At 42.8% G+C, this 25,469-nt stretch overlaps 2 pseudogenes; one reads left to right on the top strand and one right to left on the bottom strand.

Annotated features, from left to right (window-relative positions):
• Positions 1-9,001: 9,001 nt before the first annotated feature.
• Positions 9,002-9,642, top strand: LOC125519547 (annotated as a pseudogene).
• Positions 9,643-16,952: 7,310 nt separating this feature from the next.
• LOC125519546 lies at positions 16,953-18,065 on the bottom strand (annotated as a pseudogene).
• Between the last annotated feature and the right edge of the window lie 7,404 nt (positions 18,066-25,469).

Here is a 25,469-nt window from a genome sequence, read left to right as displayed (position 1 = left end):
TTCCTACCAATCTATCCCCCTAGGAGCATGCGTGTAATACTTTGCTTTGATAACTTCTAGATTTTTGCAATAAGTATATGAGTTCTTTATGACTAATGTTGAGTCCATGGATTATACGCACTCTCACCCTTCCACCTTTGCTAGCCTCTCTAATACCGCGCACTTTTCGCCGGTATCATACACCTACCATATACCTTCCTCAAACAGCCACCATACCTACTTATTATGGCATTTCCATAGCCATTCCGAGATAATATTGCCATGCAACTTTCCACCGTTCCATTTATTATGACACACTCCATCATTGTCATATTGCATATCCCGGTACACCGCCGGAGGCATTCATATAGAGTCATATTTTGTTCTAAGTTGAGTTGTAAGAAAAATAAAAGTGTGATGATCATCATTTTTAGAGCATTGTCCCAGTGAGGAAAGAATGATGGAGACTATGATTCCCCCATAAGCCGGGATGAGACTCCGGACGAAAAAAAGGAGGCCAAAGAAGCCCAAATAAAAAGAGGACATAAAAAAAGAGAAAAGGCCCAAATAAAAAAATGAGAGAAAAAGAGAGAAGGGACAATGTTACTATCCTTTCACCACACTTGTGCTTCAAAGTAGCACCATGATCTTCATAGTAGAGAGTCTCTCATGTTATCACTTTCATATACTAGTGGGAATTTTACATTATAGAACTTGGCGTGTATATTCCAATGATGGGCTTCCTCAAATTGCCCTAGGTCTTCATGAGCAAGCAAGTTGGATGCACACCCACTTAGTTTCTTTTTGAGCTTTCATATACTTATAGCTCTAGTGCATCCGTTGCATGGCAATCCCTACTCACTCACATTTATATCTATTGATGGGCATCTCCATAGCCCGTCGATACGCCTAGTTGATGTGAGACTATCTTCTCCTTTTTGTCTTCTCCACAACCACCATTCTATCCCACCTATAGTGCTATATCCATGGCTCACGCTCATGTATTGCGTGAAGATTGAAAAGGTTTTGAAAAAGTTAGAGTATGAAACAATTGCTTGGCTTGTCATCGGGGTTGTGCATGATTTAAATACTTTGTGTGGTGAAGATAGAGCATAGTCAGACTATATGATTTTGTAGGGATAACTTTCTTTGGCCATGTTATTTTGAGAAGACATAATTGCTTTGTTAGTATGCTTGAAGTATTATTATTTTTATGTCAATATAAACTTTTGTCTTGAATCTTTCGAATCTGAATATTCATATCACAATTAAGAAGATTTGCATTGAAATTATGCCAAGTAACACTCCGCATCAAAAATTCTCTTTTTATCATTTACCTACTCGAGGACGAGCAGGAATTAAGCTTGGGGATGCCTGATACGTCTCCAACGTATCTAGAATTTTTGATTGCTCCATGCTATATTATATACTATTTTGGACTATATTGGGCTTTATTTTCCACTTTTATATTATTTTTGGGACTAACCTATTAACCGGAGGCCCAGCCCAGAATTGTTTTTTTTGCCTATTTCAGTGTTTCAAAGAAACGGAATATCAAACAGAATAAAACCTTCGAGAATGTGATTTTCTCGTCGAACGTGATCCAGGAGACTTGGACCCTACTCCAAGGAGTCAAACAGGTGGTTACGAGGGTGGGGCGCCCCCCCCTAGGGCGCGTCCCCTGTCTCGTGGGCCCCTCGGTGCTCCACCGACGTACTCCTTCCTCCTATATATACCTACTTACCCCCAAACGAACAAAGACGGAGCCAAAAACCTAATTCCACCGCCGCAACTTTCTGTATCCACGAGATCCCATCTTGGGGCCTGTTCCGGAGCTCCGCCGGAGAGGGCCGTCATCACGGAGGGCTTCTACATCATCATAGCCTCTCTGATGAAGTGTGAGTAGTTTACCTCAGACCTTCGGGTCCATAGTTAGTAGATAGATGGCTTCTTCTCTCTTTTTGGATCTCAATACAAACTTCTCCCCCTCTCTTGTGGAGATCTATTCGATGTAATCTTCTTTTTGCGGTGTGTTTGTTGAGACCGATGAATTGTGGGTTTATGATCAAGTCTATCTATGAATAATATTTGAATCTTCTCTGAATTCTTTTATGTATGATTGGTTATCTTTGCAAGTCTCTTTGAATTATCCGTTTGGTTTGGCCAACTAGATTGGTAGTTCTTGCCATGGAGAAGTGCTTAGCTTTGGGTTCGAGTTTGCGGTGTCCTTTCCTAGTGACAGAAGGGGTAGCAAGGCACGTATTGCATCGTTGCCATCGAGGATAACAAGATGGGGTTTATTTCATATTGCATGAATTTATCTCTCTACATCATGTCATCTTGCTTAAGGCGTTACTCTGTTTTTAACTTAATACTCTAGATGCATGCTGGATAGTGGTCGATGAGTGGAGTAATAGTAGTAGATGTAGAATCGTTTCGGTCTACTTGTCACGGACGTGATTCCTATATACATGATCATGCCTAGATATTCTCATAACTATGCTCAATTCTGTCAATTGCTCAACAGTAATTTGTTCACCCACCGTAGAATACTTATGCTCTTGAGAGAAGCCACTAGTGAAACCTATGGCCCCCGGGTCTATTCTCATCATATCAATCTCCATCACTTTAATCTTGCTTTGCTTTTTACTTTGCCTTTACTTTTTACTTTGCATCTCTATACCAAAAATACCAAAAATATTATATCTATCAGATCTCACTCTCGTAAGTGACCGTGAAGGGATTGATAACCCCTAATCGCGTTGGTTGCGAGTAGCTAACGTTTTGTGCAGGTACGAGGGACTTGACTGTGGCCTCCTACTGGATTGATACCTTGGTTCTCAAAAACTGAGGGAAATACTTACGCTACTTTGCTGCATCATCCCTTCCTCTTCGGGGAAAACCAACGCAAGCTCAAGAGGTAGCAAGAAGGATTTCTGGCGCTGTTGCCGGGGAGTCTACGCAAAAGTCAACATACCAAGTACCCATCACAATCCCTATCTCTCGCATTACATTATTTGCCATTTGCCTCTCGTTTTCCTCTCCACACTTCACCCTTGCCGTTTTATTCGCCCTCTCTCTCTCTTTCTATCCTCCCTCTCTATTTGCCTCTTTTCCCTCGCCATGTCAGAACCAAAAAGAGTTGGGGGTTCTCCCCCAAGTTCTAGTGCTTTAGACAATCCTGCTATCTTATCTAAACTCATAAATCGGAATGCTATAGAACAACTTGCCGGAGTTATCAATGGGAACCTTAGTAATTTTGATGAAGATGATTCTGGAATTTTTCGTTACTTACTTGATGAATCTTTGAAAGATGTTTGGGATAGGCTGTTAAGGATCCCGGGCTAGCTATGTACCCCAATATCAAATTGAGGTTTACATAAAAAGCTTTTATGTTGGGCTACCTACTTCGTTCAAACAAGTTTTAGATTCTATTTTCGAAGGGGGTTTCCTTGAAGGGGATCCCATAGATAGCTATGAGAGGATGAAAACTATATTTGGGCACCCCATTAATGAGAAAGCTGAAATCACATCTCTCTTGCTTCCTTACCAAAACGAATCTATTAAAGAAATAAAAGCTAGCCTAGATGCCAATTTCCGCAACATTCTTAATCCTTCTTCTACCATTAATGGACATGTACTTTGTCAAAATAGAAATATTAAGTCCATAGATAACAAGTTTGCTCTCTTTCTCTCTAAAACCAAGAATGGCAATACCTAGATCTATCCTCGCTTTTATGCCTAGCTAGGGGCGTTAAACGATAGCGCTTGTTGGGAGGCAACCCAATTTTATTTTTATTCCTTAGTAAGAAATAAATTATTTAGCCTCTGTTTTGGTTGTGTTTTTTGTGTTAAATTAGTGTTTGTTCCAAGTAGAACCGTTGGGAGTCTTCTTGAGCTTGCTGTAAAAAAAACAGAAACTTTAGCACTCACGAGAACTTCTGTCATTTTTATTTGAGGAGTGTTATTTAGTTAATTCATTTTGCAGATGATTAATAGATAAATTCCTCACGTCCATCAATTTATTGTAGAATTTTTGGGGTTCCATATCTTGCGCTAGCTACAGATTACTATAGACTGTTCTGTTTTTGACAGATTCTGTTTTTCGTGTGTTGTTTGCTTATTTTGTTGAATCTATGGTTAGTAAAATAGTTTATAATCCATAGAGAAGTTGGAATAAAGTAGGTTTAACACCAATATAAATAAAGAATGAGTTCATTACAGTACCTTGAAGTGGTCTTTTGTTTTCTTTAGCTAACGTTGCTCACGAGTTTTCTACTTTAAATTTTGTGTTGTGAAGATTTCAAGTTTTGGGTGAATTCTTTTGATGGATTATGGAACAAGGAGTGGCAAGAGCCTAAGCTTGGGGATGCCCATGGCACCCCCAAGATAATCCAAGGACACCAAAAAGTCAAAGCTTGGGGATGCCCCGGAAGGCATCCCCTCTTTCGTCCACTTCCATCGGTAATTTACTTGGAGCTATATTTTTATTCACCAACATGATATGTGTTTTGCTCGGAGTGTCTTGTATTATTTTTGTTTTGCTTAAGGCGTTACTCTATTTTTAACTCAATACTCTAGATGCATGCTGGATAGCGGTCGATGAGTGGAGTAATAGTAGTAGATGCAGAATCGTTTCGGTCTACTTGTCACGGACGTGATGCCTATATACATGATCATGCCTAGATATTCTCATAACTATGCTCAATTCTGTCAATTGCTCAACAGTAATTTGTTCACCCACCGTAGAATACTTATGCTCTTGAGACACTAGTAGAAAACGGAGCTTTAGCGCCGGTTCGTAAGGGCCTTTAGTGCCGGTTCCATAACCGGCACTAAAGGGTGGGCACTAAAGCCCCCCCCCCTTTAGTACCGGTTCGGCATGAACCGGCGCTAAAGTGCCACCACGTGGCGTGAGCTCGCGCCCTGGTATGGGGGACCTTTAGTACCGGTTGGTGTTACCAACCGGTACTAAAGGTTTTTTTTATTTATTTATTTTTTGAAAATTTTGGAAAACAATTTGATTTTTTTTTATTTTTAATTTTTCTGAATTATTTGATGATTTAGTCTCTAATCACCTCTCTTAACTGCTCAAGTGTGGATCACTCATTCCAAATCGCCTGACTTCCCGGCCGGTCACCCATCCTCTCACTCCCCCAGCCTGAGCATGCTTAACTTCGGAGTTCTATTCCCTCTACATTCCAAGTGTGCACTTGTTGTTTTCCTGACAAATGTAAGCTGTCAATCCTATTAACCCTCAACAGTTTAGCTTGAGAATTAGGTCACACGTTTCACCGTTTGAGTTTGAAACTATTATTCTAGAAAACAGTAATTATTTAGTAACACTAATATTTCTTGAATAAGTTTGACCATAGTTTGACCACAGTTTGACCATAGTTTGACCAAATTTGACCAAAATTTAAAAAATTGAAATAATTATTTAGTAACACTAATATTCTTGAATAATTATGTAGTAACATTAATACTTCTTGAATAAGTAGTTTGACCAGATTTAACCAATTTTTTTAAAAAAAACTGAAATTTGACCATATCTTTTTTTCGTTTTGGAATTTGAGGATTCTAAAAAATTGCAAACAGGCCGTAGGCAGTCTCCATCGGATGCGGATTTTCATGCTGAATTTTTTGATATATTATATGTTTTTTTCCGACATCGTATGCAAAAAAGTTATAGTCGTTTTACATTTACCCTACACTTTTTGCAAAACATGTCCAAATTTAAGTTTTCAAATTTTCCTAACTAGTAGATGTAGTAATATAACTACCCCTCGAAGGATTTTTTGAAGTTTTTATCATTTTCTTTTGATTTTTTCAGAACTGGAATGGCGACACAGGGGGGGTAGAGTTTGAAAATTGCCCAATAGTGCCGGTTTGTGTCACAAATCGGTACTATAGGTCAGACCCCTTTAGTACCAGTTCGTGGCACAAACCGGTACTAAAGGTTAGCCCTTTAGTACCGGTTTGTGACACGAACCGGTACTAAAGTTGATCGTGGGGCCCGGCCTGACGCCAGCCTGCCATCACCCCTTTAGTACCGGTTTGTGGCACGAACCGGTACTAAAGGATCGCCACGAACCGGTACTATTGATCCCCGCCACGAAGCGGTACTATTGATCACATTAGTGCCGGTTTTTTTGTAAACCGGCACTAATGTGCTTCACATTTGACCCTTTTTCTACTAGTGAGAGAAGCCACTAGTGAAACCTATGGCCCCCAGGTCTATTCTCATCATATCAATCTCCATCACTTTACTCTTGCTTTGCTTTTTACTTTGCCTTTACTTTTTACTTTGCATCTCTATACCAAAAATACCAAAAATATTATATCTATCAGATCTCACTCTCGTAAGTGACCATGAAGGGATTGACAGCCCCTAATCGCGTTGGTTGCGAGTAGCTATCGTTTTGTGCAGGTACGAGGGACTTGAGTGTGGCCTCCTACTGGATTGATACCTTGGTTCTCAAAAACTGAGGGAAATACTTACGCTACTTTGCTGCATCATCCCTTCCTCTTCGGGGAAAACCAACGCAAGCTCAAGAGGTAGCAGAGTGTTGACATCGTCCTTAGAACAAACACATTACAAATTATTTTTCGGCATGCAAGTTTTGCCCAAAAAACAGGGGGCATGTGTTGACACCAGATTTTGGCATAGTCAAAAACACAATTAAGATGGCCTCAAATGAAAAGGTGTTCAAAGCGAGAAAGTTCTATATCGTCAAAATGAGAAACTTTGATATTTGGGCCATAGCCATCGGATCTCATCTATAAGGCCAAAGTTGTGTTTGAAGTACTCAGATTTTGTATTCAGAACACTATTTGGCTGATTACGCCCCCAAGGCGGCCTCGTATGGAAAAATAATACACACGGTTTGTCTTCGTCTCGTTGAAATAATCAATTTTGATATAAAAATTGCTCCAACCCAAGCTCGTATACAAAAGTTAGAGCCATCGGAATGCAGCTCTGTCATGAGGCAAAAAATGGTGTGCCCCACACCCTGTGTGATGGTTAGCGTGAATAATAGTCTGTTTGACGCGAGTGATTTGACCCTCAGGCTGACCTCTGATCAGAAAACGTTCAAAATGAAAGTTGTTCGTCTTGTCGAAACAGTCAAGATTGCTTTTGGACACGTTTCCATCCGAGATCGTTTACAACCACAAAAAAGACCCGCAAGGTGCAGCCAGTTTAAACCGAATAGTTTTGGAATGTTCGGAAAGAACCAATCCGAATTTGACTAGGGTTTTGGACGTGAATCCAATCCTTTTCCTTGCACGGGAAGTCTAACCGCCTCTTATATACCAAAGGGGTGACGGTCGATTGAACACACACAATTGAACAAATCATCTACCACTTTTTTATCATTTTATTTCTCTCCTTAACCCTGGTTCTTCTTCTTCCTCGTTCTTCGTCTGTTCTTCTTGTTGCAGGACGGCGAACCTCGAGGCCCTAGGGGCGATCAGGTCGACCTAGGACAGCCCATAGCCGTCGTGCGCCCTGACGGGGTCCCTCTCGGGCGTGTGGGGTTTCGGATCCTCAAAACCACCCGCCGGATTGCCTGCGTACCACGCTTTCGGACGGGCCTCCTTCGACGTGAACTGCTGTGCATCACCCCCGGCGTCAAGAGTACACGGTGACGTGTTCGTGTGCGAACACATAGTATCTAATGTGCGGCAAATAAAGGGGAACACGATTTTCTTGGCATGAATCCTACTAGGACACAAGTCCCCGTGGAAGAACTTTCTCTAGATACTTCATTTTTTAAAACATATGAACTTTCTGTAGATACATCATTTTTTAAACATGTGAACTTTCTGTAGACGTAAGTTCTGGACATTTTTTTAACATGTGAACGATATTTTATGTGGAACGTGCACTGTTTTAAATGGTACGAAAAAAATTGGATTACACAAAAAATAATGTAATGTCGAACATTTTCCGAAAAAGTCACATACATTTTCTTGAAATGCGTGGAAAAAAATGTCACTTACTGTTTTTTTGAATGGTGCAAACATTTTCTAACAGTTGAGCAAACTTTGTTTATTGAACAATTTTCAAATGTGCGATGAACACTTTTAACAAATTAACCAAATTATGTTCCATATACAAAGTATTAGTATTTTTAACACATGTGTAACGTCGCGTCTACTTGCTCCCACCATTGGACTTATAAATATTCCTGCAAGAACTCATGTATAAACTAGTACGTGATGGCAACTCCCTCTTCTTAATGTGCATGCGCTACAAACTCATAATTAATTAATCATTGATGATTTTCCATAAACAATCTTAGCCAGCCGTCACTAAACTTGTTCTTCGTGAACATACTTCTCCAGGTTTTTAGAGATGCCGGCCGTCAATGGCCAGTGGAGGACCCATCAAACGAGTGGTCAGAGCCTTGAACCGAGGCTCATCTGGCTGCATCCGGCGTCGTCAACCTTTAGCTGTTAATGGCTCCCGGCTGAACCAGGACGTTTCCACAGGTCTGACTTAGGCACGAGAAAACAGTCCAATGAACTACTCCTTCGTATACGCGAGAGAAGCAAAGCGAAGCAATTGAATGGAAGATCGTTGGCTCTAGCGAAAGAGCATTGTGGAGTTTTTTCTTCTATTATTAGCTAGAACAAATTCATTCCATTACTGAACTGAACTCGCTTGTTGTAGAGCGAAGCGAACATGAGTTGGATATACAATTACGTTCCGTCTCTTCTTTGTCCTCTTGTCCTCAAACACGCGTGCATTGCATCGATTATTAAATGCAACCGACGGATTATTAAACCAACTAAGATTGAACGGCTGGCTTCCATCATCCTTCTGGATGCCCTCGATCAATCCATAAGACAATCTCAGCCAGCAACCACTAAACTTCTTGTTTGTATTCATACATCTCGAGGTTTTTTACTTTTACGAGAGATGCCCACTGTCAATGGCCAGCAGAGCAACCATCCGACGATCCTTGACCGAGCACCCATCTAGCTGCCTCCGACGTCGACAACGTCTAGCTCCTTAATGGCTCCCGGCCAAACCACTAGTAGACTGTTAATGGGGGGCACTCCCAGCAACACGTCTTCGCGCGGACAGCCTCATCTGTCCGGGTATATAAGGGGCTCCGTCCCCAAGCCTCCTCCACTCTTCATCGACAACATTGCCGGAGCCACCACAGCTTCGGATCCCTCCAGCACCTGCTCCTTTCCCCCAATCAATCGCCACGGCGGCTGCCGTGCTCAGGGCCCAGTTGAAGACCCTTGTCACATCCATGTTCGCCACGGTCATTCCACCGTCAACCCCCTACTGAACCTGTGTGGTTGCTGGATGACTATGCCTTTAGCTTCTCGTGTACTGATCCATCTAGGGTATGGTGGATGAGTATTTCCAGTGCTTGCAGTCGATGGACGAGGATGGCAGCTCAGGCCCAGCCTTGGTCCCTGAGGTCATCAACCTCTTCATCGCCAAAACCAACAGAATCCTCAACGACATCGTCGGCCTGCTGTCCGCCCCTAAGACCCCCTTCTTTTCATCTGCTTTCGTCATGTCATCTTGGGTACTTATTTCGTCCGCTCTGCTTTGAGATACCCAGGAAGCAGCCCATGAACTTCAACAAGGTCAACAACCTGGTGCATCAGCTCAAGGGGTGCAACTGCAGGCGATGATGCTAAGACATTTCTTTGTCCAACCCATTTATAATTGTATGTTGTCCCCAGCCGCATCCAAGGAAAGTGAGAGCACCAGCGCCAAATCTAGGACTTGAACCCTCATGGGATGGGCTGGGGAATACCACTATTCTCCTAACCATCCAACCACATGTTGGTTAGCGTATACATGTTCTAATATGGTGCTATATTGATTAATCACTAGAGAATGCGTGGTCAGAATGTTAAACTGCAAATTTGATTTATAACTATATGTTTGTTAACTTACAATCATATCTAATGGCTATAAAAAATTTGATTTATAACTGTATGTTTGTTAACTTACAATCATATCTAATGTTAAACTGCAAATTTGATTTATAACTGTATGTTTATTAACTTACAATCATATCTAATGTTAAACCAAAATGTTAATCTGCAAATTTGATTTATAATTGTATGTTTGTTAACTTACAATCATATCTAATGGCTATAAAATTTTTTTTTATTAATTTGATGGTCATATATTTTTAATTATTGTGGTAATTTTTAGTCTATTTATCTTTTTTTGGGAAACCCGTCAAATACTTTAATATATAATATAAGATAGATGTGGCTCCTTTCGAAATCAATTTGCTCCCTTTTTTAGCGGTAATTTTCCATAGATTTAAGATTTTCAATACTTGACTAGTAATTTTCCAAATACGTGTTTTGAACATTTTCGAATATATGATTAACTAATTTTCATGTAGACGTTTTGATGTATACTTTTTCTTACACATTGTATATCTTTTACATTGAAAATACTTGTGTGTGTGTGTGTGTGTGTGTGTGTGTGTGTGTTAAAAGATTAATAATCGATTAACGTTTTCTCAAAATACAAGTGCTGAACATTTTGTACGGTATGAAACATTTTGTTTGGATTACACAAAAAGTATAATGTCAAACATTTTCCAAAAATGTCACATACATTTTCTTGACATGCATGCAAAAACTAAATGTCACTTGCAGTTTTTATGAACGGTACAAACATTTTCTAAGAGTGGAGCAACCTTTGTTTATTTACTATTTCTTTAATATAAACAAAATAAAAAAGAAAAAAGCACATGTGTGATACCATGTCTACTTGCTCCCTTTAGGTGAGCTCATCTACCGTCTTGACATGCCCATCCACCTTTGCTGTCTCAGCTCCTGCCCTGCCTCCTGGATACCAGATTCAGTTTGCTCGCCTGCCGCCAGACATTGGAACTTCGTACGATGGCCTCCAGCTCCAACTCTCTTCCTGGCCTAGACACGGATGAGCACGGCCCCGACACGGCTGGACCCTCCGCCCTGGCATCGCCTCACTCACTCAACCGAGCCGATGCTCTTTCTGTCTCTAGCAAGCACCTTCTCCACCGCCTTCTACACCAATGGAGGTGAGCATTTTTGCAACCCAAACTGGCCGTTGTTGTCTCTCTCTTCTCTGGTGCGTCCTTTTGATTTTCTCTCTCCACCTTCGGCTAGTGGTCAAGCTAGTCAATTAAAAGTGAAATAACATTCTCATGATGCGCACATAGCTCGCTATACCATCGCGAGGACCCTCCGACGGTCTCGCCTTCCGAGTCCAGTTTCTGTTAAGCTAGCATTGTATGTGGCTTTAGTTTAGCCGGCACTCTGTTTTCACTAGAGTATTTGGCTTTAGTTCAGTGTATAATTCGGTTTAGCAGTCAATTCCATTTTCACTAGTGAATACCAAGTCTAGATCTGGTTGCCTCCACTCTGTCCACGTCCTACAAATGTTCATCATTTGAAGTTTTCAATTTATAATAAACACCCATGTAAATGTACTTGCCATTACTTTTGTTTGCTTCTCTTCTTGATTAAAGTTGTTATTGGACTAAAGCTTGCCATGTCTTTTCAATCGACCGAAGTCGTCGACGCACTATGAAGTTGGGTAGGAGATGCGTGACCCTGCTCGAGGACCTACCTGAGGAGATCATTGACATGATACTCATCTGGTTGCCACCCAAGGAGGTCGGCCGCTGCCGTGTCGTCGCCATGTCATTGCCCAGCGTGACACCCACACCCGCATTCTTTCTTGAGCACCGCCACCGCCAAGTCATCGCTCCCCATTGTCGACTGCCACACGGGGCCGCCAAGCTCATCGTCTTTGTGACGTCGGTGCCCATCAGCATCTCTGGCCTTTCCTACAATGGTTTCGCCGCCTTCCATGGAACAAAAGTTACTCAAGAAAATGCGCTATTCATCTAACTGTTTACCACCTGTCCACCACCATGGCAGACTGCACTGGCCTCTTTATGGAGCAAGTGACATTACAGGAGACGGTCGAGACATTATTGTGTTCGACATAGAATCAGAGTCATTCCGATGGATGCGCGGTCCTCCCTAGCCGTGCCATCACGGGAAGTTGTTCGACACGAAGGGGACACTTGCTTTATGGGGTGGCTCGACTCCAAGCTAACTTCTATTAATGTCCGGGTAATGCAGGATTACGAGGCTAAAATACGGGCCTTCAAGTACTGGATTGGCCTGTCGATGGTGGAGGCATCAAAGACAATTTTATTCAGCTTCCTCCAAGAAGAGAAGGATAAGATCCTTGGAGCCCACGGTGCACAGCTGTTGAACAACATGGTTGTGCTAATCAGTAGTCGTTTTCAACAAAAAAAACACGTGCTACCCTATGGTATTGTGTACAATGAATGTGTCAGTATTGCATGTTGCTTACTCACCGCACCCTCTCCGAAATCCTAGCTCCAATTCTAGGCCATGAGATGCACAAAGATCAGGGACATTAAGTTTCTGCTCGCGAGCTCAGATGCATCCTCATGAACAGTAAAATAAGAAAAGTAGTATACAAACTTTTTAAAATCTGATTTTTAAATGCGAACAAACATTAAAAATTCTGAATATGCGTGCAAATTACCATGAATAAAAAACCTGTAAAACTACTTCCGTAGAAAAAAAAACAAAATTGATGCTCTATGTGTTGTTTCGTCATAACAATTTGCACACATGTGGAGAATTCGTCAATGTTTGTTCCAAGATAATCAGTTTTTTTATATCATTTACTGTTTTTTACTGTTCATGAGTGTGCATATGAGCTCTCGAGAAGAATCCATAGCCTTCAATCTCCATAGGGCATGTCTGAGAATGTTGGTGACTTCTGTTTTGCTTTTGCCTTGACACGCCTTTTGTTCATAGCACTTTTTATGTGTAATGTACATTGTTTCTAAACTGCATGAAACATTTTTCCGAATTATGCACACATTGTTTACATTGTATAATTTTTTTAAAAAATTCCACATACATTTTTGGAAACGGGTGAATAGCTTCGAAATGACACATACTTCTTATCGAATGGTACTCCCTCCGTTTCTTTTTAGTTTGCATATAAGATTTGGTCAAAGTCAACCTACACAAAGTTTGAGCAAAATTTATATAAAGAAGTATCAACATCTACAATACTAAAGCTATATGGTATCAAACTTCATTTCATGATGCATCCAATATATTGGTTTCATACTGTGATTGTTGATATTCTTTCTTATAAAGTTGGTCAAACTTTACAAAGTTTGACTCCGACCAAATTTTATATGCAGACTAAAAAGAAACGTGGGGAGTACAAACATTTCCTAAATATTGAGCAATCATATTTTACACAGTATGAACATTTATTAATGTGGAATGAACACTTTTTAAAAAAATATAAATTATTTTTTCATAATAATGTATATACTCTTTTTAATAGAAATAAAATTAAAAAGGAAAAACACATATGTGACGTCAGGTCTACTGGCTCCCTATAGGCGAGCTATGCTTCCGTCTCACCTTGCCCATCCACCAGGCCATGGTGGCTCCGGCTGCTCTGCCTCCTACACTCCGGGCCGAGCTCGCTTGCCTCCGTCTAGATAGAACCTCGCACTATAGCCTCTAGCTCCTACTCTCCTCCTTAACTGGTTGCGACGAGCACGGGCTCGCACGGCTTCACCCTCCTCCCTGGCATCGCCTCGCTCACTCAACTGAGCTGCTGCTTTGCCTCATTCCGACGAGGACCTTCTACTCCGCCTTCTTCCATAACACAGGTGTGAACCATTGTTGCCTGAACTGGCCGCCGTCGTCTCTCTCATCAGGTGTGTCTTCTTAATTTTCTCTCACCAACTGCAGCTGGCGCTCAAGCTTGTTAATTAGAGGCGACAGAACATGCTCGCGATGCGCACATAGGGTCTCGCCTTCCGTGTCTAGTTTCTGTAAATCTAATATTGATAGATCGCTGGCCGGAGTACACACGGTGGAGACGAGAGAGGGAGGAAGACGAACACACGGGATTTTGCGAGGCGCAACTACCGTCCTCTTTTCTTGTTCTCTTCTCTTATTCTTTCCGGCAGCACGCACAACCGAACGTGGCGCATTACAATGCAAAGCCTCCGCACGATCCTTTTTACCCGCGCCATCCCACGGAGAATCGTTCGGGAGCTGACCAAACTAGCTACGACTTGATCTATACCTGTACGTCCACATACGACGTGACAGGTCCTTCTTATTTGCTACATGAAACTAATTAAGCAGAAAGCCAATGCATGCACGCTACAAACACATGCACGTACAAACTATCCTATACTGAACTAATGCATAGAGTTGAAGTCTAATCCAATATCTGACAGACCTTGTAACAAGATTAGCACCAACAATCACCTCCCTAATCTTGTTACTCCATTTATTTCTTTGCGTACCGAGCACCCTCATGCCGGCTCGACGTTTGCGCCGCCATGAGCAGAACCTCCGCTTTGAGCTGCTGTCGTTGTAGCTGAATCGAATACGTCTGCCGCTTTCTTCAGATTCAGCACATTGAGTCGATTCTTGGTTTTCCTTGCTCTGGCTAGCAGCTTCCCGGAGCGATCAAATACACTCATGAACCCACGGCGTTGCACTGATTTGCACCCTTCCTCATCTAGCTGCCCAAGACTCAGTATACTGCTTGTGAGCTTGGACACAAAATACACATTATGAAGAAGTATTTGCTGCCCGCTTACACTCTGGAGGAACACTGTGCCTTTGCCAAGAATTTTCACCACTGAATCATCACCGAACTTCACACTTCCCTTTATGGACTCATCCAGCATAACAAAACTTTCTCGACTGCCGGTCATGTGGTTACTAGCACCACTATCCAAATACCAAGTGTTGTTCTTATGATTCACATCACTAGAGCCCAGTTTTGGCTTCACTTTCTTTTCATGCAGGAAAATCCTCTCTACTTGATCTGCTACAGGATGCACCTCCACTTTGCATAACTGAGATATTGATGATACTAGCTCTTGGGCTTTACCTTGTTTTGCAGAAGAATAAACCCTCTCTTGGTCCGGCGCTGGACACTCCAAGCCAGTACGAGTCACTGTTGTTGCGGCCGGCGTTGTTGCCGCCGGCGTCGTTGCAAACATTACTGGGCCAGCTTGCACGGCAATTGCCATTGCCTTCTTCACCATAACATGCAGCAAGGCATTCTCTTCACGGAGCAGACGCTGTGATTCTTGCATCTCAGCCTTCTCTTTGTTTGCTCGCTGAACATCCTGCTTGTCAGCATGCACGTACTCCAGGAGCAACATATACTTGTCATCAGCGCTTGCAGCCGCTACATCCTTTGCCTCTGTCCTGTACTCGTGGGACACAACATACAGCTTCGCATTGGCTTCGGCCAGTTCACGGCGTAACTGCTCAGCCTCGGCCCTAGCCGCTTCCAACTCGGCCTCGATGGCCAAGGGGCGAAGCACCTCCTCCACCTCCATATCTTCTGGCTGGACGACGTCCGCGACCTGCTCCTCCGCCCCCGGTGCAAGCTCACATGCCACCGCCATCAGCAGCCCTGGTTCGTAGTCGACGTCGGCAGCTGCAAGAAGCGCCTTCTCCTTCTTCGACGCCTCACACTCGGACTTAAAGTGTCCTTTCTCTCCGCACTCGAAGCAGGTAATCTTCAACTTGTCGAACTTGCCGCGGGTCTTTTTCTTGTCGCCACGCCCGTCGCCATTCTTGCCGCCGCTACTGGAACCCTCTCCTTTCTTCTTTTCTTCCTGGACCAATGCCTCCAACTGCGCACGGGAGACCAGCATCAACATCTCGCCGTCGTCGCCGCGGTCTTGGCGCCGTCCGGACTGGTTCTCCTCGAACGCCCGCAGCCGCCCAATGGCCTCGGCGACCGACATCTTCTTGACGTCGCCCCATTGCTCGATTGTCCCGATTATCGGCAGGAAGCGATCCGGGACCGCTGCGAACAGCCGCTTGACAACGGCGTGCTCCTGCAAGTTCTCGCCAAGCGCTCGAATTTCTCCGACGAGCGCGGTGAGTCGGCGCCCGAACGCGCCAACTTCTTCGCCATCTTGCATGGTTAGCCGCTCGAAGCGCCTTGTCAAGTGGCCTGCACCACACGCTCATCGCCTATGCGCATGGTACGGATCGCATCCCAAGCCTCCTTCGCCGACTCGTACTCCACGATGGACATCATCACGTCGTCGGGGACGGACTGCGAGATAGCAGCCATGGCTCCTTGATCCTCGGCCTCATCGGCGTCTTCTCCGGTGATCGCCGACCACACGCCCATTGGCTTGAGGATGATCTTCATCTTTGCCGCCCACAACTGGTAATTACTTTCTGTCAGCTGCGTGTACTTTTCGCCGCTACCAGCGTCGCTCTTCTTCGGTGACTGATCCCCCATCGTCACCGCCCCAAACGCCTCCGGCCACAACCTAACTCTGATACCAATTGATAAATCGCTGGCCAGAGTACACGGTGGAGACGAGAGAGGGAGGAAGACGAACACACAGGATTTTGCGAGGCGCAACTACCGTCCTCTTTTCTTGTTTTCTTCTCTTATTCTTTCCGGCAGCACGCACAACCGAACGTGGCGCAATTACAATGCAAAGCCTCCGCACGATCCTTTTTACCCGCGCCATCCCACGGAGAATCGTTCGGGAGCTGACCAAACTAGCTACGACTTGATCTATACCTGTACGTTCACATACGACGTGACAGGTCCTACTTATTTGCTACATGAAACTAATTAAGCAGAAAGCCAATGCATGCACGCTACAAACACATGCACGTACAAACTATCCTATACTGAACTAATGCATAGAGTTGAAGTCTAATCCAATATCTGACAGACCTTGTAACAAGATTAGCACCAACAAATATTGTATTGGCTTCAGTTTAGCCATCACTTTTGTCTTCACTAGTGTATTTGGCTTCAGTTTAGTGTATAATTTGGTTTAGCCGTCACTCTGTTTTCACTAGCAAACGCCAAGTCTTGGATTGGTTGCATCCACACTCTCCATGTCCTACACACGCTCATGACTTGCACTTGTCAATGTATAATCAAGACTCGTGTAAACATACTTTTCATTTAGCTTAGGAAAACTAGCACTCTTTCTCTTGAGGTTATCATAGTCTTGGCTTGCCATGACTTCACCAAGTATTGTTGGAGATGCCATAAATTTGAGGCATTCCTGTTTGAGATCGTTACACTAATGTTGATCAGCTAACGCATATGTAGTTGCCACTGTTTGTACTTTAAGACACCTGTAAAGAATAGCCTCACATATGAGCTTCAGCTTTTCAATTGCGTATCGATCGACAGCCTCGAGTAAGTGGCGTACAATCTCTTCTATGTCCTCGTCATCGAAATTGTTGAAAGGAAGCACCAAGTAGTCTGTGTACAAAATATAAGAGAGCCTTAAATATATCAGGTAACATAACTTGCAGGATTATAGATGATCCGTCTTTCTCCATCATTGGGCCATAGAGCTGCACCCTAAACACAGGGAACCTTGCAGCAAGCACTACCATATGTGCAAGAAATGATTCACCTTGGAAGTAGAAGGTCACGTCCGCCCCTCCTTTTGACTCTAATAGATTTTCCATATCAGTTGATAGATGGGATTGTGGCAGCTTCACTTGGGGTGAAAGTAGTAAGTCACTGCAAGTCACCAATGGATCTTTCATAACAGTGATCGAACATTCAATCAAGAAGTGGTCAAATTCCACATATTCTGCTTCAAGCAAAGTTTTCTCCATTACCTTGTCCCACACCCTCCCATCCTACATTTGCCTTCTGCACTAGATAAGTTTAACACTCCGATCTGATTCAACTCCGTGCTCTGTCCTCCTGGGGAGATCAATCGATAACAAAATATTGCCTTCACTTCAGCCTTTTCCATCATAAGCTCAACAAGAATAGAGATGTGCTTTTGGCTTTCAGCATTGATTCCTTGTGGGTAGAATCTACTGAACAGTCATACTCACCGACTTGGAAGGCATGGGACCTCATAAAATTGTTCGGTCCAGTTTCCTTGATGACACTATAGTCATTAACCACAAAGATGTGGCTATCCTGAACCACCGTCCCGAACCCCCGTCGCGTTGCAGGTCGAGACTGTAGTTCCAAACTCCATGTGCAATTCAAGTGCCTGCAATTCCACACAAGATCCTATTAGCACACAAATTATGCTTCATTATTTTAAAATACAGAAATATATGTACTAGTGAACCACCTCGACCTATTCAAAAGGCGGGACACAATTATTGTAGGATGACCTGCCAATAACACTACTTGGCCTAGATACAAGTTATGGACCAAACTCACCTACGCGTGTTTCTTGGACCAGCCCATGGCAAAGAAGAGTTGCATCACAGGGTAGCATTATATCTCTTTTCCTCGGGCTTTCCTACAAAAAAGAGCTCGGCCCGAATGTTTTTGACTCCATAAAATCAGAGGAAACGAACGGTGTTCCTCTGGTCTGCTACGGTGTTCCTCTGAATTATACTACAAACAAAACGGCACCACAGGAAGATCAATTCCAACTGAACGGCCACTCCTACGATTTTTACTTATATATACTTCTCATATAAAAAATGAATATATGCGAACCATGCATCTACCTAATACTAGCCACGTACTACTAGTCTCTACTGTCTACTACTACCATCTAGTACCAGCTATGGATTGAATAACAGACCTTGAAATGGAAGAGTGCAGTGGAATGGCGACCAACGGTAGAAGAGATCCCAAAGCAAAATCTTGGCCGGCAGGCTCACTACGTAGCAAACCTAGTGATGTGAGAGATCGGTATTTCTCGATCTGGGTAGTGTGTTCCTGCTAGTGTGTGTGGTTGAGTTTTAAAGGATTGAAAACATGCCTTCTCGTGACAATATTTGAGCGCTATCTATTTCCATCGGCCAATATTTAGATAATTTTAGTACCATGCCAAAAAATCCTATTACAATTAATACAATAAAATGACCACATATCTGTACATAAATGATCTCACAAAATTAACTGGCTACTATATATCTCCTAGATATATTCTGTAAATGCACAAAATCCTCATCAATTTCTAGCAACTACTTTCTCCGATATTATGAGTAAAACTTTGACCAAAATTTTAAATAGAGATTGGTTTTGCTAATACTAAGTGCACACTCCCTTATCTATACCCTCTAACATTGCTTCGAGATATGTGCTATCCAACTAACTTAGGACATACAAATTTCTTTTGTGGGTTCCTCTCAAATGATAAAACATATGTACATCAAACTTTATAGATCATTATAACTTTGGAACTAAAATGTTGGAAAGAGAATATGGAATTTGTTGATCTATTATAAATATACAAAATTTAATTTGAACAAAAAACTGAATTTTTTTGTTACACGTCGTAGATCGAATACATTGTTGACATGTAAAGTTTGATGTCCATATGCTCATTTATTTTGGAGATGCAAAAGTGGAAAGTTCATGAATTGACCGCGAGGCACAAAATGGATGGTTAGATAAGGGGGGTACAACCACAACTTTCACTTTTAACTAATAAAATATGAATTGTGTGTCGAAAAACTATATTGTGGGAAAACATCTTTCGAATACCAAACTACTAACTTAACCCAACACGCGTCCGTAGGGAATACATTGTTGTGGTGTAGTGTACATACGTTCATCACTTGCGCATGTAAATGTATAATAAAGGCCCATGTAAATGTACTTGTCATTAACGCTTCAGAAAGCAACTAATGCCTAAACGCATTTGAAACAAAACATGATGGAGTGGCACTAAATCGAACAATAGGAATTAGTTACCATCTCGTGTTGCAAATCACCCAACATAAGAACCAAGAAATATTTACTTTCATCCTCAGAATGTTTGTAGTTGTATACATCACGCAGTGTGCATCTTCCTCAAGACAGAGACCACATCTTAGCCTGGCCACCTGCGGCAATATAAAGTGGAATGAAGACATGAAGGGATTTCATATACGACATGATGGATCAAGAGAGGGAGAGAGCTGAGCAGCACACGAACAAATCAACGGAGGATTACTGGCAAAGGTCACAGTGAAATCGAAAGGTGGGGAAGTCCAAGATAAAACTATGGCCGAGATCACACTAAAAAATTAAGACTTGGAACTCTCTCGTCATTTGAAAATATACCAGTTTGAATAACTGTATTTATAACTTCATTAAGAATAGTGATTCATGTAAAACTTAAGCTTTTTATCACCTTACTTGCCTCTCTCCTTGATTCAAGCTGTTGTTGGACTAAATCTTGCCATGTCTTTCCAGCCGACGGGAGTCGATAGAGCACTACGATGCCAGGAAGGAGAGGCGTGACCCTACACGATGTCCTGCCCAAAAAGATCATTGAAAAATACTCATAGGTTGTCGCCGAAGGACGTCGGCCGCTGTCGTGCCATCACCATGTCATGACGTGGTGTGATCACACCCAGATTCTTGCATGATCACCACGGGCGCTAGCCGTTGCTCCCCATGGTCGATGGCCACAGGCGGCCCACCAGCCTTGTGGTTGTTCGTGACGCCGTTTCCCATCAGCAGCTCTAACCTTTTCTCCTGGGCTCCGAACACCATTCTCCAGATTGTCGCAAGGGTCCTGTGATGCCTTCCTTATATTTTCTCGGGGTAACTAGTTGTACATCTGTAACCCAGTTATCCACACGCATTTTCCAGTTTACCACCAGTCCACCACCATGAAGACTGCACTAGCGTATTTATGGTACCAGTGAAATTATGGGACGCGGTGAAGACATTATTGAATTTGACATAGAATTAGTCATTTCGAGGATGCATTGTCCACTCCAGTCGTCCCGAAGTTGTTCGACAAGGAGGGTACACTTGCTTTATTGGGTGGCTTGACTCCCTGGACAGCTTCTGTCAATGACTGGGTGATGCAAGATTACGAGGCTAAATTATGGTCCTTCAAGTACCGTATTTACATGTCAATGGTGGATACATCAAAGGCAACTTTATTCAACTTCCTTCAAAAATAAAAAGGATAATATCGTTACATTCCATGGCGCAGCTGTTAAATAATGTGGCTCTGCTAAACTAACAGCCTTTTTCAACAAAAAGCACGTGCTACCCTACGATATTGTGAACAATTGAATGAGTCAGTATTTGATATTGCTTACTCACCACACCCTCGAAGAGAGTATCGTTTCTACTCATGAGCTCATGCGCATCCTCGTGAATAGTAAAAATAAAAATAGTACATAAGTTTTAAAAATCTGAATTTTTTTTTACGGACGACCATTGACGAATTCTGAACATGTGTGCAAATTTCCATGACGAAAAAACATGTCAATATGCTTCCATAGAAAAAACAAAATTGATTCTCTATTTGTTGCGTTTCATGAAAATTTGAACACATGTTCATAATTCGTCAATGTTTGTTCCAAAAATTTCAGCTTTTTATTTCTTTTACTATTGTTTTTTATTTTACTGTACAGGAGGGCGCATGTGAGCTCTGGTGTAAACTCTAGGACGCGTTTAGCGGGCAAACGGCTACCCAAAGCGCTCCGAAGCTGCCGGTTATTTTAGGAAAAAAATTGTCTCCTTTCTCCATTAGGAAACTTTTCTCATCTGGTTTTTTTTCACACCCTACAGGATACTTTCACGGTCATCTTGTGGTGCTTGCATTTTGTTCTGTTTTGCATTTAATTCTTTGTTTTAAATATTTAAAATGGCATAACTTTCATCATCCTTCTGGAAAAATGTTAGCCCTTGATCAATCCTTCTGGATGCCCTTGATCAATCCATAAGACAATCTCAGCCAGCAACCACTAAACTTCTTGTTTGTATTCATACATCTCGAGGTTTTTTACTTTTAAGAGAGATGCCCACTATCAATGGCCAGCGGAGCAACCATCCAACGAGCCTTGACCGAGCACCCATCTAGCTGTATCCGACGTCGACAACGTCTAGCTCCTTAATGGCTCCCGGCCAAGCCACTAGTAGACTGTTAATGGGGGGCACTCCCAGCCACACGTCTTCGCGCGGACAGACTCATCCGTCTGGGTATATAAGGGGCTCCGTCTCCAAGCCTCCTCCACTCTTCACCGATAACATCGCCGGAGCCACCACAACTTCGGGTCCCTCCAGCACCTGCTCCTTTCCCCAAATCAATCGCCACGGCGACTGCCGCGCTCAGGGCCCAGTTGAACACCCTTGTCACATCCATGTTCGCCACAATCATTCCACCGTCAACCCCCTACTAACCTGTGTGGTTGCTGACTGACTATGCCTTTAGCTTCTCATGAAATGGTCCATCTAGGGTATGGTGGATGAGTATTTCTAGTACTTGCAGTCGATGGACGAGGATGTCAGCTCAGGCCCAGGCTTGGTCCCTGAGGTCATCAACCTCTTCATCACCAACACCAACAGGATCCTCAATGACATCGTCGGCCTGCTGTCCGCCCCCAAGACCCCCTTCTTTCCATTTGCTTTTGTCATGTCATCTTGGGTACTTATTTCGTCCGCTCTGCTTTGCGATACCCAGGAACCAGCCCGTGGACTTCAACAAGGTCGACGACCCGGTGCATCAGCTCAAGGGGTGCAGCTGCAGGTGATGATGCTAAAACATTTCTTTGTCCAACCCATTTATAACTGTATGTTGTTCTCAGCCGCATCCAAGGAAAGTGAGAGCACCAGCGCCTAGTCTAGGACTTGAACCCTCATGGGATGGGCTGGGGAATACCACTATTCTCCTAACCATCCAACCACATGTTGGTTAGTGTATACATGTTCTAATATGGTGCTATGTTGATTGATCACTAGACTATGTGTGGTCAGGCTCAAACCAAAATGTTAAACTGGAAATTTGAGTTATAATTGTTTGTTTGTTAACTTACAATCATATCTAATGGCTATAAAAATTTGGTTTACTAATTTTACGGTCATATGTTTCTAATTATTGTGGTAATTTTTAGTCTATTTATCTTTTTTGGGAAACCTGACAAATACTTTAATATATAATAGAAGATAGATGTGGCTCCTGTCAAAATCAATGTGCTCATTCCAACTAATTTTTGGTGTATATAATAGATGTGGCTCCTTTCAAAATACTTTAATATATAATAGAAGATAGATGTGACAAATACTTTAATATATAATAGAAAATAGATGTGACTCCTTTTTGGTGTATCAAGAAGCATCGCACACTGGACAACTAATTTTCTCCGCGTGCTCATTCCGATAAATGATGCAATCGTTGATGCATGCATAGTATCTAATGTGCGGCAAATCAAAAGGGCACACGATTTTCTTGGCCTAAATACTACTAGGACACAAGTCTCCCGTGGAAGAACTTTCTGTAGATAATTCATTTTTTAAAACATATGAACTTTCTGTAGATACTTCATTTTTTAAACATGTGAACTTTCTGTAGACATAAGTTCTGGACATTTTTTTTAACATGTGAACGATAGTTTTAAGTGGAACATGCACTGTTTTTAATGGTACGAAACATTTTGTTTTGGATTACACAAAAAATAATGTAATGTCGAACATTTTTCGAAAAAAGTCACGTACATTTTCTTTAAATGCGTGGAAAAAAATTAAATGTCACTTACTGTTTTTCTAAATGGTGCAAACATTTTCTAAGAGTTGAGCAAACTTTGTTTATTGAACAATTTTCAAATGTGCGATGAACACTTTTAACAAATTAACCAAATTATATTTCCATAATACAAGTATTAGTATTTTTAACACATGTGTAACGTCGCGTCTACTTGCTCCCACCATTGGACTTATAAATATTCCTACAAGAACTGATGTATAAACTAGTATGTGATGGCAACTCCCTCTTCTTAATGTGCATGCGCTTCAAACTCATAATTAATTAATCATTGATGATTTTCCATACATAATCTTAGCCAGCCGTCACTAAACTTGTTCTTCGTGAAGATACATCTCCAGGTTTTTAGAGATGCCGGCCGTCAATGGCCAGTGGAGGACCCATCGAACGAGTGGTCAGAGCCTTGAACCGTGGCTCATCTGGCTGCATCCGGCATCGTCAACCTTTAGTTGTTAATGGCTCCTGGCTGAGCCAGGACGTCTCCACAGGGCTGACTTAGGCATGAGAAAACAATCCAACGAACTACTCCTTCGTTTACACGAGAGAGGCGAAGCGAAGCAATTGAACGGAATGCTGTTGGCTCTGGCGAACGAGCATTGTGGAGTTTTTTCTTCTATTATTAGCCAGAACAAATTCATTCCATTACTGAACTGAACTCGCTTGTTGTAGAGCAAAGCGAACATGAGTTGGATATACAATTATGTTTCGTCTCTTCTTTGTCCTCTTGTCCTCAAACACGCGCGCATCGCGTCGATTATTAAATGCAACTGACAGATTATTAAACCAACTACGATTGAACGGCTGGTTTCCATCATCTTTCTGGATGCCCCTCGATCAATCCATAAGACAAGCTCAGCCAGCCACCACTAAACTTCTTGTTGGTGTTCATACATCTCGAGGTTCTTACTTTTTAGAGAGATGTCGACTGTCAATGGCCAGTGGTGCAACCATCCAACGAGCCTTGACAGAGCGCCCATGTATATGCATCCGACGTCAACAACATCTAGCTCCTTAATGGCTCCCGACCGAGCCACTAGTACACTGTTAATGGGGGGCACTCCCAGCCAAACGTCTTCGCACGGATAGCCTCATCTGTCCGGGCATATAAGGGTCTCCATCCCCAAGCCTCCTCCACTCTTCCTCGACAACACCGCCGCAGCCACGACAGCTTTGGATCCCTCCAGCACCTGCTCCTCTCCCTCAATCGATCGGCATGGCGGCTGCCACGCTTAGGGCCCAGTTGAACAACCTTGTCACATCCATGTTCTCCATGGCCATTCCACCCTCAACCCCCTACTAAACCCGTGTGGCTGCTGGCTGACTATCACTTTAGCTTCTCGTGAAGTGATCCATCTAGGGTATGGTGGATGAGTATTTCCAGTGCTTGCAGTCAATGGACGAGGATGGCAGCTCAGGCCCAGCCTTGGTCCCTGAGGTCATCAACCTCTTCATCGCCAACACCAACAGGATCCTCAACGACATCGTCGGCCTGCTGTCCGCCACCAAGACCCCCTTCTTTTCATCTGCTTTCGTCATGTCATCTTGGGTACTTATTTCGTCCGCTCTACTTTGAGATACCCAGGAAGCAGTCTGTGGACTTCAACAAGGTCAACAACCTGGTGCATCAGCTCAAGGGGTGCAACTGCAGGTGATGATGCTAAGACATTTCTTTGTCCAACCCATTTATAATTGTATGTTGTTCCCAGCCGCATCCAAGGAAAGTGAGAGCACCAGCACCAAGTCTAGGACTTGAACCCTCATGGAAAGGGCTGGTGAATACCACTATTCTCCTAACCATCCAACCACATGTTGGTTAGCGTATACATGTTCTAATATGGTGCTATGTTGATTGATCACTAGAGAATGCGTGGTCAGGCTCAAACCAAAATGTTAAACTGCAAATTTGATTTATAACTGTATGTTTGTTAACTT

The sequence above is a fragment of the Triticum urartu genome, chromosome 7, assembly GCF_003073215.2.
Source record: "Triticum urartu cultivar G1812 chromosome 7, Tu2.1, whole genome shotgun sequence".
Classification (NCBI taxonomy): Eukaryota; Viridiplantae; Streptophyta; class Magnoliopsida; order Poales; family Poaceae; genus Triticum; species Triticum urartu.
The sequence above is the reverse complement of the archived record's forward strand: the minus strand, read 5'-3'. Positions and strand labels throughout refer to the sequence as shown.